Source organism: Equus caballus, chromosome 1, assembly GCF_041296265.1.
Source record: "Equus caballus isolate H_3958 breed thoroughbred chromosome 1, TB-T2T, whole genome shotgun sequence".
Classification (NCBI taxonomy): domain Eukaryota; kingdom Metazoa; phylum Chordata; class Mammalia; order Perissodactyla; family Equidae; genus Equus; species Equus caballus.
This window is the reverse complement of record NC_091684.1, coordinates 189211226-189224117: the sequence shown is the minus strand read 5'-3', so window position 1 is coordinate 189224117 and position 12892 is coordinate 189211226.

The window sequence follows — 12892 nt, the reverse complement described above, 5'->3', positions numbered from 1 at the left end:
GTTCAAAGAGGGAAATTTATAGCAATACAGACCTACCTCAACAAAATAAAAAATCTCAAATAGCCGATATAACAGTGCATCTAACAGAACTGGAAAAAGAACAAACAAAGCCCAAAATCAGTAGAAGGAAGGAAATAACAAAAATCAGAGCAGAAATGAATGGAGACTTAAAAATCAAAAGAAAAAAATCAATGAAACAAAGAGCTGCTTCTTTGAAAAGATAGACAAAATTGACAGACCTTAAGCCAGACTCACCAAGAAAAAAAGAGAGAAGGCTCAAATAAATAAAACCAGAAATGAAAGAGGTGAAATTACAACAGACCTATGAAAAGCTACACACCAACAAATTGGATAATCTAGAAGAAACGGATAAATTCTTAGAATCATACAACCTTCCAAAATTGAATCAAGAAGAAATAGATAATTTGAATAGACCAATCACCAGTAAGGAGATCAAAACAGTCATCAAAAACCCCCCCAAAAATAAGAGCCCAGGACCAGATGGCTTCCCTGGTGAATTCTACCAAACATTCAAAGAGGACTTAATACTATCTTTTTCAAACTCTTCCAAAAAATTGAAGAGAAAGGGAAGCTTCTTAACTCATTCTATGAAGCCAACATTACCTTGATACCAAAACCAGACAAGGACAAACCACACAAAAATTTTTTCTGGTGATGTTCAATATCACTGATGAACATCAATGCAAAAATCCTCAACAAAATACCAGCAAATTGAATACCACAATACCTTAAAAAGATCATACACCATGATCAAGTGGGATTTATTCCCAGGATGCAGGGATGGTTCAACAACCACAAATCAATCAGTGCGATACACCACATTAGTAAAATGAAGCCTAAAAATCACATGATCATCTCAATAGATGCAGAGAAAGCATATGACAAGATACAGAATCCACTTACGATAAAAAAAAAAAAAAACTCTGAATAAAATGGGTATGGAAGGAAAGTATCTCAACATAATAAAGGCCATATATGACAAACTCACAGCTAATATCATTCCCAGTGGAGAAAAACTGAAAGCTATCCCTCTAAGGACAGAAACCAGACAAGGATTTCCACTTTCACCACTGTTATTTAACATGATATTTGAAGTCCTAGCCAGAGCAATCAGGCAAGAAAAAGAAATAAAAGGGATCCAAATTGGAAAGGAAAAAGTGAAACTGTCACTATTTGCAGATGACATGATTTTATACATAGAAAACCCTAAAGAATCTCCAAAAATCTTTTAGAAATAATAAGTGAATACAGTCAAGTTGCAGGATACAAAATCAACATACGGAAATCAGCTGTGTTTCTATACACTGAGAACAAAGTAGCAGAAAGACAAATTAAGAACACAATCCTATCTACAACTGCAACAAAATAAAATAAAATACCTGGGAATAAACTTAACCGAAAACTATAAAATATTGTTGAAAGAAATTGAAGATGACACAAAGAAATGGAAAGATATTCCATGCTCTTGTATTGGAAGAATTAACATAGTTAAAACATCCATACTTCCTAAAGCAATCTACAGATTCAATGCAATCCCTATCAAAGTTCCAACAACACTTTTCACAGAAATAGAACAAAGAATCCTAAATTTATATGGAACAACAAAAGACCCCGAATAGCCAAAGGAATCCTGAGAAAAAAGAACAAAGCTGGAGGTATCATACCCTCTGATTTCAAAATATACTACAAAGTTATGCTAATCAAAACAGCATCATACTAGCAGAGAAAGAGACACACAGATCAATGGAACAGAATGGAGAGCCCAGAAATAAACCCACGCATCTATGGACAGCTAATTTTTGACAAGGGAGCCAAGAATATACAATGGAGAAAGAAAAGTCTCTTCAATAAATGGTGTTGGGAAAACTGGACAGCCACGTGCAAAAGAATGAAAGTAGACCATTATCTTACACCATACACAAAAATTAACTCAAAGTGACTTAAAGACTTGAATGTAAGACCTGAAACTATGAAAATTCTAGAAGAAAACATAGGCAGTAGACTCTTCGACATCAGTCTTAGTAGCATATTTTCAAGTTCTATGTCTGACTGGGCAAGGGAAACAACAGTAAAAATAAACAAATGGGACAACATCAAACTAAAAAGCTTCTGCACAGCAAAGGAACATCAGCAAAAAAGATAATCTATCAGTCTAGACAAGATATTTGCAAGCCATATATCAGATAAGGGGTTAATATTCAAAACATATAAAGAACTCATACATCTCAACAACAGAAAAACCAACAACCCAATTAAAAAATGGGCAAAAGATCTGAACAGAGATTTCTCCAGAGAAGACATGCAGATGGCCAACAGGCACATGGAAAGATGATCAACATCACTGATTATCAAGAAAATGTAAATTAAAACTACAATGAGATATCACTTCACACTCTTCAGAATGGCTATAATTAATGACAGGAAATAACAAGTGTTGGAGAGGATGTGGAGAGAAGGGAACTCTCATACACTGCTGGTGGGAGTGCAAATTAGTACAGCCACTACGGAAAACAGTATGGAGTATCCTCAAAAAATTAAGAATAGAACTACCATACGATTCAGCTATTCCACTGCTGGGTATTTATCCAAAGAATGTGAAAACATGAGTGAGTAAAGATATATGCACCTCTATGTTCATTGCAGTATTATTCACAATAGCCGAGACTTGGAAGCAACCTAGGGGCCCATCAAGGGATGAATGGATAAAGAAGATGTGGTACATATGCACAATGGAATACTACTCAGTCATAAAAAATGACAAAATATGGCCATTTGAGACAACATGGATGGACCTTGAGGGTATTATGCTACATGAAATAAGTCAGAGGGAAAAAGTCAAATACCATATGATCTCACTCATAAGTAGAAGATGAAAACAATGACACACAAACACATAGCAACAGAGATTGGGTTGGTGGTTACCAGAGGGGAAGGAGGGAGGTTGGAGGGCAGAAGGGGTGATTAGGCACATGTGTGGTGATCGATTGTAATTAGTCTTTGGGTGGTAAACATGATGTAATATACACAGAAGTTGAAATATAACAACATACATCCAAAATTTATATAATGTTATAAACCAATGTTACCACAATAAAATATACATACATATATATATATATATATATATATATATATATATAGGCTCTTAAGGGTTACTGGACACCACTTAATCTTACACTGGCTCTGAATTTGTTAATTATGTAAGTTTTGGCTCTGGCTTTACATTTCAGAGACCCAATCTACCACTTCACCCTGGGTAGATTATATTTATAAACAAGTAATAAGGAATGAGGGCTCTAAAAAGAAGATAGCATCTTTGTTGGGTGAAAATGAATTACCGTAAATCCAAATGCCCAAAAATATAATTAAAAAGGACAGTCCCTGGACTTCAAAAGATCTCCGGATTCACACTGGCTAGGAAATCAAGGAGGAACCAGAGTAACACAAAAATGGGCTTCAGACTTACTAGCAGAATAAGACAGCTGTAGAGTGAAAAGAAAAAAGGAAGGGGAAGGGAGCAAGCTTGGTTGATTAAACTTAGGAAAAAGATTTCCTTAGAATAAAGAAAAGAGTCTAGACAGATGCTAAAGAAAAAATGAGATGTTAAAGGCAACAAGCGACATAAAACGTAAAGAAGACGCACCAACCCTAACTGTTTTGAGAAAGGCTATCGGAAGAAGGGAAGATGTTTTAGTTGTTTCCAGATCAGAAATGGTGACTGGGGCCCCAAGGACACATATAAAAGAGGGGTGAGCAGTAGGGTCTCAGCAAACAGAGATTAGTCACCCACCCCTCCAAGTTCCTGAGAGCTGAAGAATAAGTCACATCACATCTAAACAGATTTAAGAGAAGAACACTGGAAAGACTAGACTAGTGTAAAGTTTTCAAAGAATTATTGGATGCGTTTTCAGATATTACGAGCTTGTTGTCTTAGAGAATACGCGTGAGAGCTCAGGCATTAGAAATCTAGTAAGAGGCACCCAAGGACACATATAAAGGAGATCCAGGCAGGATAATTGTAGATTGAGTCCAAGTCTGACTTTGATTTTGGTCTGATGGGAGACTATTTTTGGTGGGATTATCCAACTCAGGATGGTGAGGATGGACGGGTTTGCTTGAACAATAGATGCTTTTGGCAGACACAGAATCTTTTAATTTCATCTCTCAACATGGGAGACCCCAGAAATAAAAATCTAAAAGTTTTAGAAAAAACAAATATCTAGGCAAGAAAACAAAAGTGAATATAAAGGAAAGATGATACACGGATGCAAGAAATAATACTTACCCTACCTTTATTAAAGAAAAGACGCCAACCTAAGAAGCAGAATGAAAGGCAGGAATATGGGAAGAACTGAAGGAAATAAAATATTAAAACAAAATTCGCTACTTGAGAAAAATATTTAGAAGAAAGAAATGCTACTCAAGTCTGGAATTTTCAAAAGCTGTGGAAAGGCATGTCTCTAGAAGAACATGCCCCAGTTGTTGGCCCTCGGTAGGGTCTGTGGGCACAGGCTTCAGATGCATCGACAGAGCCTTCAGTTCCGAAGTCAGTTGCGAGTGATTCTCCAGCTGGAACAAGTGTGAGATCAGGGTACGACACCTCCTAGAAAGCAGGCTGCCCAAACCAAAGCAATTCTACAAGCAGCAGTGGCCTCAAGCAGGTGGCCCAGGAGGAAAAATGCCTGTTCACAAGAGAACATGGAAGCGATGTCATCGTATTCAGTACAGAACTAGAACATCAGAACCCGAGCGCTTAGAAGCAAGATAGAGATTACAAAGCTTTGAATAAGCCGGAGAGGCTTCTCTGATGACAATGACAGTGACTGTGACAACTCTAAATTTCTAAAATTAGCGCTAAGAAAATTTCCAACAGGAAAGACGAGAAGTTACAAAAACAGATCCCTCTCCCCTCACAGCCCTCACACCCCACTCCCCATCAAATATGGACGCCAGCGCTGTAATTCATTCCCTAAATGGAGATGTTTTTCCTCCATTTGATTGGAAGTTCATAGAACATGGATTCCTAAAAACTGAAACAAAGCAGCACCTGACGCGAGTGAAACGACCTTTTCCTCCACCTGCCTTCCTCCCCTTAGGCACCAATGAGTTTCAGCAGTACAACGGGCTGAACTACATTAGAAGCCATGTGGTTTGAGGCTAGGTATTTTGTTTTCTAAGTTTGGGGGGGGGGGGGGAGGAAAGTAGCACGGTCATATGAGGTAACTTCTGACTCCCCACCTATCATGAACTAGGGCCCCAGACAAATTCCCCACACATGGGTTAAGGTACTGTGATAAATAATGGATAACACGGGATACTAACATAGGCCAAGAGAGCAGGAAAAAGAAGGCTTGGGTCCTTGAACATTCTGTCATCACACAGCCAGGCATGCTGGGATCTGGGCCCAGGCTCTGCATCTCAGTGAAGGGACTCCTCTCCCCCACCCCCCCCCCCCCACGAGTCCTTTCCTTTGTCAATGAATGCAGGGGCTGCTTGGTACCAAGCAGTCTGGATTTGTGGGGGCAGCTATACACAGGAATTCACTGGGAATACCTACCACCCAGCAGCTAGAGGCCTGGGCCCTGTATCAATCTCACCTGTCAGGGAAGAAACAATATGATCCCATAGGAAGCAAAGTTGGGTGTAACCCTTCCCATAGGGAGAGGTGGCCCAACCCCAGCTAACTCATGATTCAAGCAATTCTGCTCATTGCACCACACAAACATAATCTTAGAGTTCCATTGGATCTTTGATCTCTTTCAAAGAGTCACATGGGAGAGAATGATTCCTCTTCTGAGGTTCTGAAAAAGCTATACCCAATCAAGGAGAAGACAGTTTGGTCTACAGCTGCTAACAGAAATTCAAGTCTTCCCAGCTATCAGAAACCCCTCAGCTAAGACTGATCAAACAAGAAATTAGAAAGCATGAACTTTAATTTCTCTAGAATTCTAACCCACATGAGCAGGAAGATTTTGATTTTCTATTTGAATTCCTTCGGACTTTAACTTTCTTAGACTTTAATTTGCAATTGTTCTGGTATATTATAGAATAACTTCTTTCTCCATTTTTCTCTATGAATGCCTGAGCAAGCTCTAGACAATGCTAGCACTTAGTGATTCATTAAAACATTTTGATCAAAAGTATTTTAGCATGCATTATAGAATCCAAAATATTTTCAGAAGTAACTGAGAGAATTACAGTCAGTTATTCCACTTTCTTAAACTCAAAGATATAGAAACCGAAGGAGAACTTTGAACACTAAAGGCTTTCTTATCCAACTTAAGCTCAGTGTTTATGAAGTGCTTTCAGCTCCCCGTATTAAAAGACTTGCTGGCTATGTCATAACCACCAGTAGATCCACCACGTGCCAATTAGGCAGCAAGAAGCTCAGTGTAGGCTAAGAAAAAAGAAAAATATTTTGGCTGCTTGAATGCAGCTAAATTTCTCAAGCTTCAAAATGTTCCTGATCTCTAAACAGCACTAGATGAGAATAAATTATCTATGAATTGTCTAAATAGTTCTGACTATATTTCAAAGTCAAATTTTTAAATAAAACTCAGCCACAGTTTCTTTCCTCAATTAAAATAACACTCATTAAAAACAGCATTTGATTTAATTATGTAAGAAATGCATGTAAACACAACCAAATGTCTGCATGTGCGTGCATGTATTTGAATGCATATGTGTACATATATTCATTTGGAAGATTGACTAGACACTCCACCATTTTCAATGATAAAGGGAAAAAAAATAACTGCTACAACCATAGCAATTTGTTAAGTTAAAAAAAATGCACTTTCTAATCCCTTCTAAAAAGAAAATATATAAGACTTACAATTACTTGTGATCATTCACCTTTAAGTATTCATTTTAAGTTGTCAGTGTGACTGTAGTAATAAATGAATTTTATCTCTTTCAGTGTAACCAAAAAACTTATTTAGACTTAGGTCGTATAAACTTAATTAAATTGAGAAGAAAGATACTATATTCTCATTACTAGGAAACGCCAATGCTGTGTTAGACTTTCTCATAAAGAGAAATTTTGTCTTGTTTTCATTTTTAAAGAACAATATGAAGAACAAAGAAATCATCTAACATACTTGCACTGAGAAGTTTTGGTAAAAGCCTAGAACTGTCAGAAACTGATACTGCAAATGGAGCCTGGCATTTCAAAGAAAGAAAAAGATTTAATTTGATTTCGAAAGATAAACTGAAATAGAAACCTTGGAAATGGAAAACTTGTAATCCTACTGAAACAGAAGAAGGGCTTTTCATAGTAATTATTTTCATTTTCAACATACTGCATTTTGTAGCAAAAACATCCGTACACCTAGCAAATGTGAGAGAAGGGGATCAGTGAGCAAGTTCAAAAGATGTTCGAGAATTTCACACAAGCTAAAGAACTGGAAGATATGATTTCTTTGATGTCTTTGAAAATGCAATTCTAAAGAGTAGGTTTACTTTGAATTTTGAATAAATCCTAGGTTCATAACAGACATAGATGCTCCAAGATTTTCTTCCTTTCCCCTTTTTTTGTTAGTGACGCTTATGGAGAATTTTTCTTTAAAAGCCCCTCCTCCGTGGGGTACTACAATCACAGACAAAAGTCAGGATTCCTCTCTGGCATGGGTGCTCCTTTAACTTGAAGAGACACTCAGGTTAAGTGAAGCTTTTCACCATCCCTTCTGCCAGTCCATTTTGGAAGAGGTCTGTCTAGAGGGAAGGACATCAAAAGAAATCATTTGTCCAAAAGAAGTATGAGAATGACAACACAAACAAATGACAGGGATGTGTGAAAGAGCAGAAGGATAACTCCATCTATGGCTCTAATATCACCAAAGGTTGAGAGGATTAAAGTTTCCCTAAATCTGAAGTATATTAATCTTTTAAAAATTCCACAAATACCAACTTTTGAGATAATTAAAAGGGAGTTAAAAGCTACCCTATGCCCTAGACAACAGGGAGGCAATTGGAGTTGGAAATTGTAGCCATTATTTTTCAACTGTATTTTACAATAATATAATTGTCTTTAGACACCAAATATTCAAGTTCACATCTTTAATTTTGTTTTCTCTTCTGCTCACTTGAAAAGAATGATGATGTAGGGGGCCAGCCCTGGGGTGTAGTACTTAAGTTCAGCGTACTCTGCTGCATCAGCCAGGGTTCAGTTCCCAGGTGTGGATCTATACCTCTCGTCAGCAGCCAGGCTGTGGTGGCAACCCACACACAAAACAGAGGAAGATGGGCACAGGTGCTAGCTTAGGGGAAATCTGCCTAAGTGGGGGAAAAATAGAATGATGATGTAGCAAGTAAAGATCCAGAGATAGGAGAACATCCTGATATGTACTGCATAAGAGACCATGAGCAAATCACTTCTTTTAAGAGGAGAAGGACATGGCTATATCATAGTCATACCCTGTGCCATCTTATATCAAGCTCTAAAATTGGAGAATCTAATGATATCTATACTGCATAGTGGTTTAGTGGAATTGAAGTGCTTAAACAGTAAAACATAGGGAGAATATCAGCATCCAGGAAGATGATACAGGCACCCAAGCAAAAGACACACAATCGCAGAAGAGGCACACAGAAGCACACAACAGGAGAAGACAGACACAGACAACTTCAGGATGTGTTGGAGGGAAACAAACTTTCGTTAAAAGACAACTGACCAAAGACTGTCCTGATAAATGGATGTGAAATGTGTCCCAAAGCAGAACAGCACAGGGCAAAAACAGTAAGGACACCAGGAAGCTGACAGGCATGACATCAAGATGAACACGGTGTGCCCTCCCAGACTATTAGGATCCACAGTCTATGTCCACAGTGGGAAAGATCAAGCAGCCCTTAATACTACCACCATTGAGTGAATGCCTACCACGTGCCAGACACTCTCTTAAGTGCTTTATATACATTTCTTCATTTGATCCTCAAAACTGCCCTGCAATATAGACATTATTAGCTCATTTTATTGACAAAGACACTGCAGTGTGAAGTACGTGAGGAATTTCCTATCGAGTAGTGTTACCACCATTTAGACTCAATGATTCTGACTTCAACACTCTCGATTCTCCCAGGATATCATGCTTTTTAGAGACTAGCACCAGAGCAACATTTCGCCTGTACAGACTTGCAACATTTCCACATCTTAAAATTCAGTAAGCATATTCTCCTTTCAAGTAAAGGAGTTATGACACCTCAAAGACACCACTGAAAAATGAAAATCTTACCTATTTTGAGAATTTTTTAAAATTAGTTAATATCCTCCCAATCAAAGGAGAGAGAATATCTCCCCGAAAAGTATTTCAGAAGCAGAAAATGAAGAAAAATTAATTTTTCTACTTGAACTCGTTTTTCAGCGTCTCCTCCTTTCCCCAACCCATCACACTTTTAGTGGTTAAAGTGAGAATTGCAGACATCAGAAGACAGAAGAAATGCTAATTTTATTATTCGTTATAGTTCCTTGGAAGTTTTTCCAACAAAACACAGTAAATATTCCACATATTAGCATTTCCTGATGTTACTTAATAGAAAGACAATTTGAAAACAAGTTTTTCACTGACAAAAATTGAAAAATAAAATCACTTTCTGATGGAAAATAGGTCTGATTTGGTTTCTTGACAGACAATGACTTTCTCAATTAGGTTAACGGAGAACACTTTCCATAAGTTTATAATTCAATTCTGTTCATCTAGGGTCAAAATTATATTTAGAGTACATGATATGATAGAAGTATATTATCAAAAATATGGTGGTGGCAAAGGTGTATCGAAATTAACAATATTTCTCAATGCTTTCTGAATGTGTACAACAAAGAAGGCACCCCTAGTAACAGCTATAATTAACAGCCATTTAATCAGTCTCGATAAATTATATTTGGAAAACTCTCAGAAATTGGGAAAATGAGTAGTCCTAATGACTGAACAACAAATACTTTTATAAGTTGAAGGTTTTACCCCTCAATTCTTGGCTTTCAAAAAGAAAAAGAAAAAAACTGAAGCAGAACCTAATGTAGCTGGCAGCCAATTGCCAATTTAAAAATAATTTATAATGATGGATCCCTGTGTGGTTTTTCAGCATAACTTAGAAGTAGTTCAAAGAATTGAATGACCTACTATGTCAGCCTGTATCCAGCCAGTCAAAAAGCAGAAACAAAATTAGACATTTCAAACAGAAGAGATAATATTGGGAATTGGTTTCATCATTACCGAAGCTATTAGAGGGGGGAAAAAAAGAACTTGAAGTAACTCAGAGATAACTGCAGGAAGCTGCTACAACCCCAAGGGTTGGCGGAATCTAGGGGAAGACGTAGATTTACCGAAACCTAGAGGCTCAGAAGAGGAACCCCGTAGCACCGGTGCACGTCTCTCCGAGGAGGAAGGGGTTCTGCGTTTGCAACTGCTGTGTATTAGAGCACGCAGGGCTGGTTCTGGCTCTGAGAGCTCCAAAAGAAACTAGGGGATCGACCAACTGCAGTTGGGGTGTCCCTGACTAGTATAGGGAAAACAGGAAGGAATTCCTCTTTTCTGCTTTCTAGTCTCCCCCTAGAGGCCAGTGAGCAGAGGGGTCTCGGAAACGCTCTCTTCTGAATCGGCAGGGTCTGGAGCCCACAGAACAGAGTTTAGGAATAAGAAACAATAGTAAATAAATAGCACTTGCAGCTGTAACAAAACTCTATTCCAATCTACTTTTTTATATGAACAAGGTTTTCAGTTATATCTACAGAAAAAAATAGAAATTAGTGTTCCTTATTCTATAAATAATATTCATTCACAAGTTTATGAACTAATTAGAGAAATTAACTCATCTAAGAGTGCATTTCCAATAAAAGTTTCTGAATAACAATTATTTACCAAAATTGGTCATGTATGTATGCTGCCTTGATCAATAGTGAACTATAATTAATGATGACAATCAAGAAAAAGAAAGTTGAACATTTAGAACACTTTTGCCACTGGAAAGTTAATTATTTCAATTTATACATATTTTGTTTGCAGAAAATTATTAAGGAGGAATCAGCAAAAGACTCTCAAGCATAAAAGTACGTCACCTTAGGGAAAAACCGTGGGAGAAATGGAAGGGAATACAAGTTCAAAAAAGGAAGAGAAATGATGAAAAACTTTTGACTATTGAAGTGAAAATGACTGTTTATATATTTTTTGAATTATGGTTTATCAATAAGTTATTACATTTAAATTTCTTGGATACATTTAAACATGGATACATGTAAATTTTATTTGAATCATCAATATTTATGGTATTCTGAAAATTATATTATTTGCACCTACTTAAAATTATGATGAAAACTTTGGATATCAACCTAAAAATGTGTGTGAGAGTACATAGTTTTTGATCATTTTTTAAATTATTTTAAGACGTAAGCTAGCAAAAAGGTCTAAAGAGCACAGAAATAAACAGTGTTTATGTGGTTACTCTCTGATGGTGGTTTTCCTCTTCTCCGTTTCTAACTTCATAGCCCTCACCTCCCATCCTCCCCAGAGACTGTCTTCCTTCTCCATTCCAATTTCTCCCATTCTCTTTTTGATTAAAAAAAAGTCCCGCATTTTGCCTACTTTCCTTACTTTTTCCCCCAGACTGTGGGGACGGCCCAGTGACATAGTGGTGCAGTTCCCATGCTCTGCTTCTGCAACCTGGGTTTCACAGGTTCGGATCCCGGGCACGGACCTAGCACTGCTTATCATGCCACATCGTGGTGGCATCCCACACAAAATGGATGAAGACTGGCACAGACGTTAGCTCAACGACAATCTTCGTCAAGCAAAAAGAGGAAGATTGACAAGAGATGTTAGCTCAGGGCCAATCTTCCTCACACATACACAAAAAAGTGAGTCTATTTAGTGAACGAAATGTGGCATCTCATCAGCTGAGAAACATTGCCTACTTTCTTGGAATCTCCTCTCACCTGGAAGCTTTTGACCTTGCTGTTGATACACTATAACTCCAAAAGCAAATTTGTCCCAAGACGAGAAAGTAAAATGCAAACATAAGTGCTGTAAGTATGTGAACATTTCAAGGTCCTTGCAAAGACAAGAACTTTTAAGCAGCTTCTCCAACAACTATGAGATAATGAAATTTAATCCTTCAAGAATGGATTAGAGACTATAGAATAATCAGGAGGAGAACAAACTGCTCTATTAAGTAACTTGGCAGTTAATTAGCTTCAGTATCTGCCTAATTCCACTCACCAAAACCTGCCAAATGAGACCTGTCTAAAGAAAGTAAGATATTGTCTGATTTCCAGAACTCCCTCACCCAAGAGGCAAGCTTACTTCACGATGGGTAAATTAGGAAAGTTTAAAATATTAGTTAACTCTCGATTTTGTCCAAATGATCTGTTCAGTGAATTTCACACTTAAACATTTTGCTGCTACAATATAATTATCATCAATATCAATTCAACTACTAATTTCCGAAACTACTTGTTTGCTGGCATAACAAATTGCCTCAAAACTACGTATAAGAACTACTGTTTACATCTTCTTAAATTTTCTTTAAAAAAAATTTAAAAATAAGACTCTACTCCTTTAGAAACCAGCCAGACAGTTCTTCCTCTGCAGGTAGCTGCACCTCAGAGTAAGCAGGAGGACATGTCACACTACATCTCGCATCCAGTATGTTGGTCTCAAAGATTCACTTCGTGATAGCACAACAAGTCATTTCTCAATCAGATTTTCTCCTTGCCTCGTCCGAATAGGGAGATTAGAAATAAGTATCAGATGCTTCCATGCCGAGACTATACGATGTTCACCGGGAGGCAAAAGGTGAAATGGTCCGGGGGTCCGTAATTCACTTCATCATAATTACATTTCATTGCCTGTGGCTTCTCCAATAATTAAAAGCACAGTGTCAG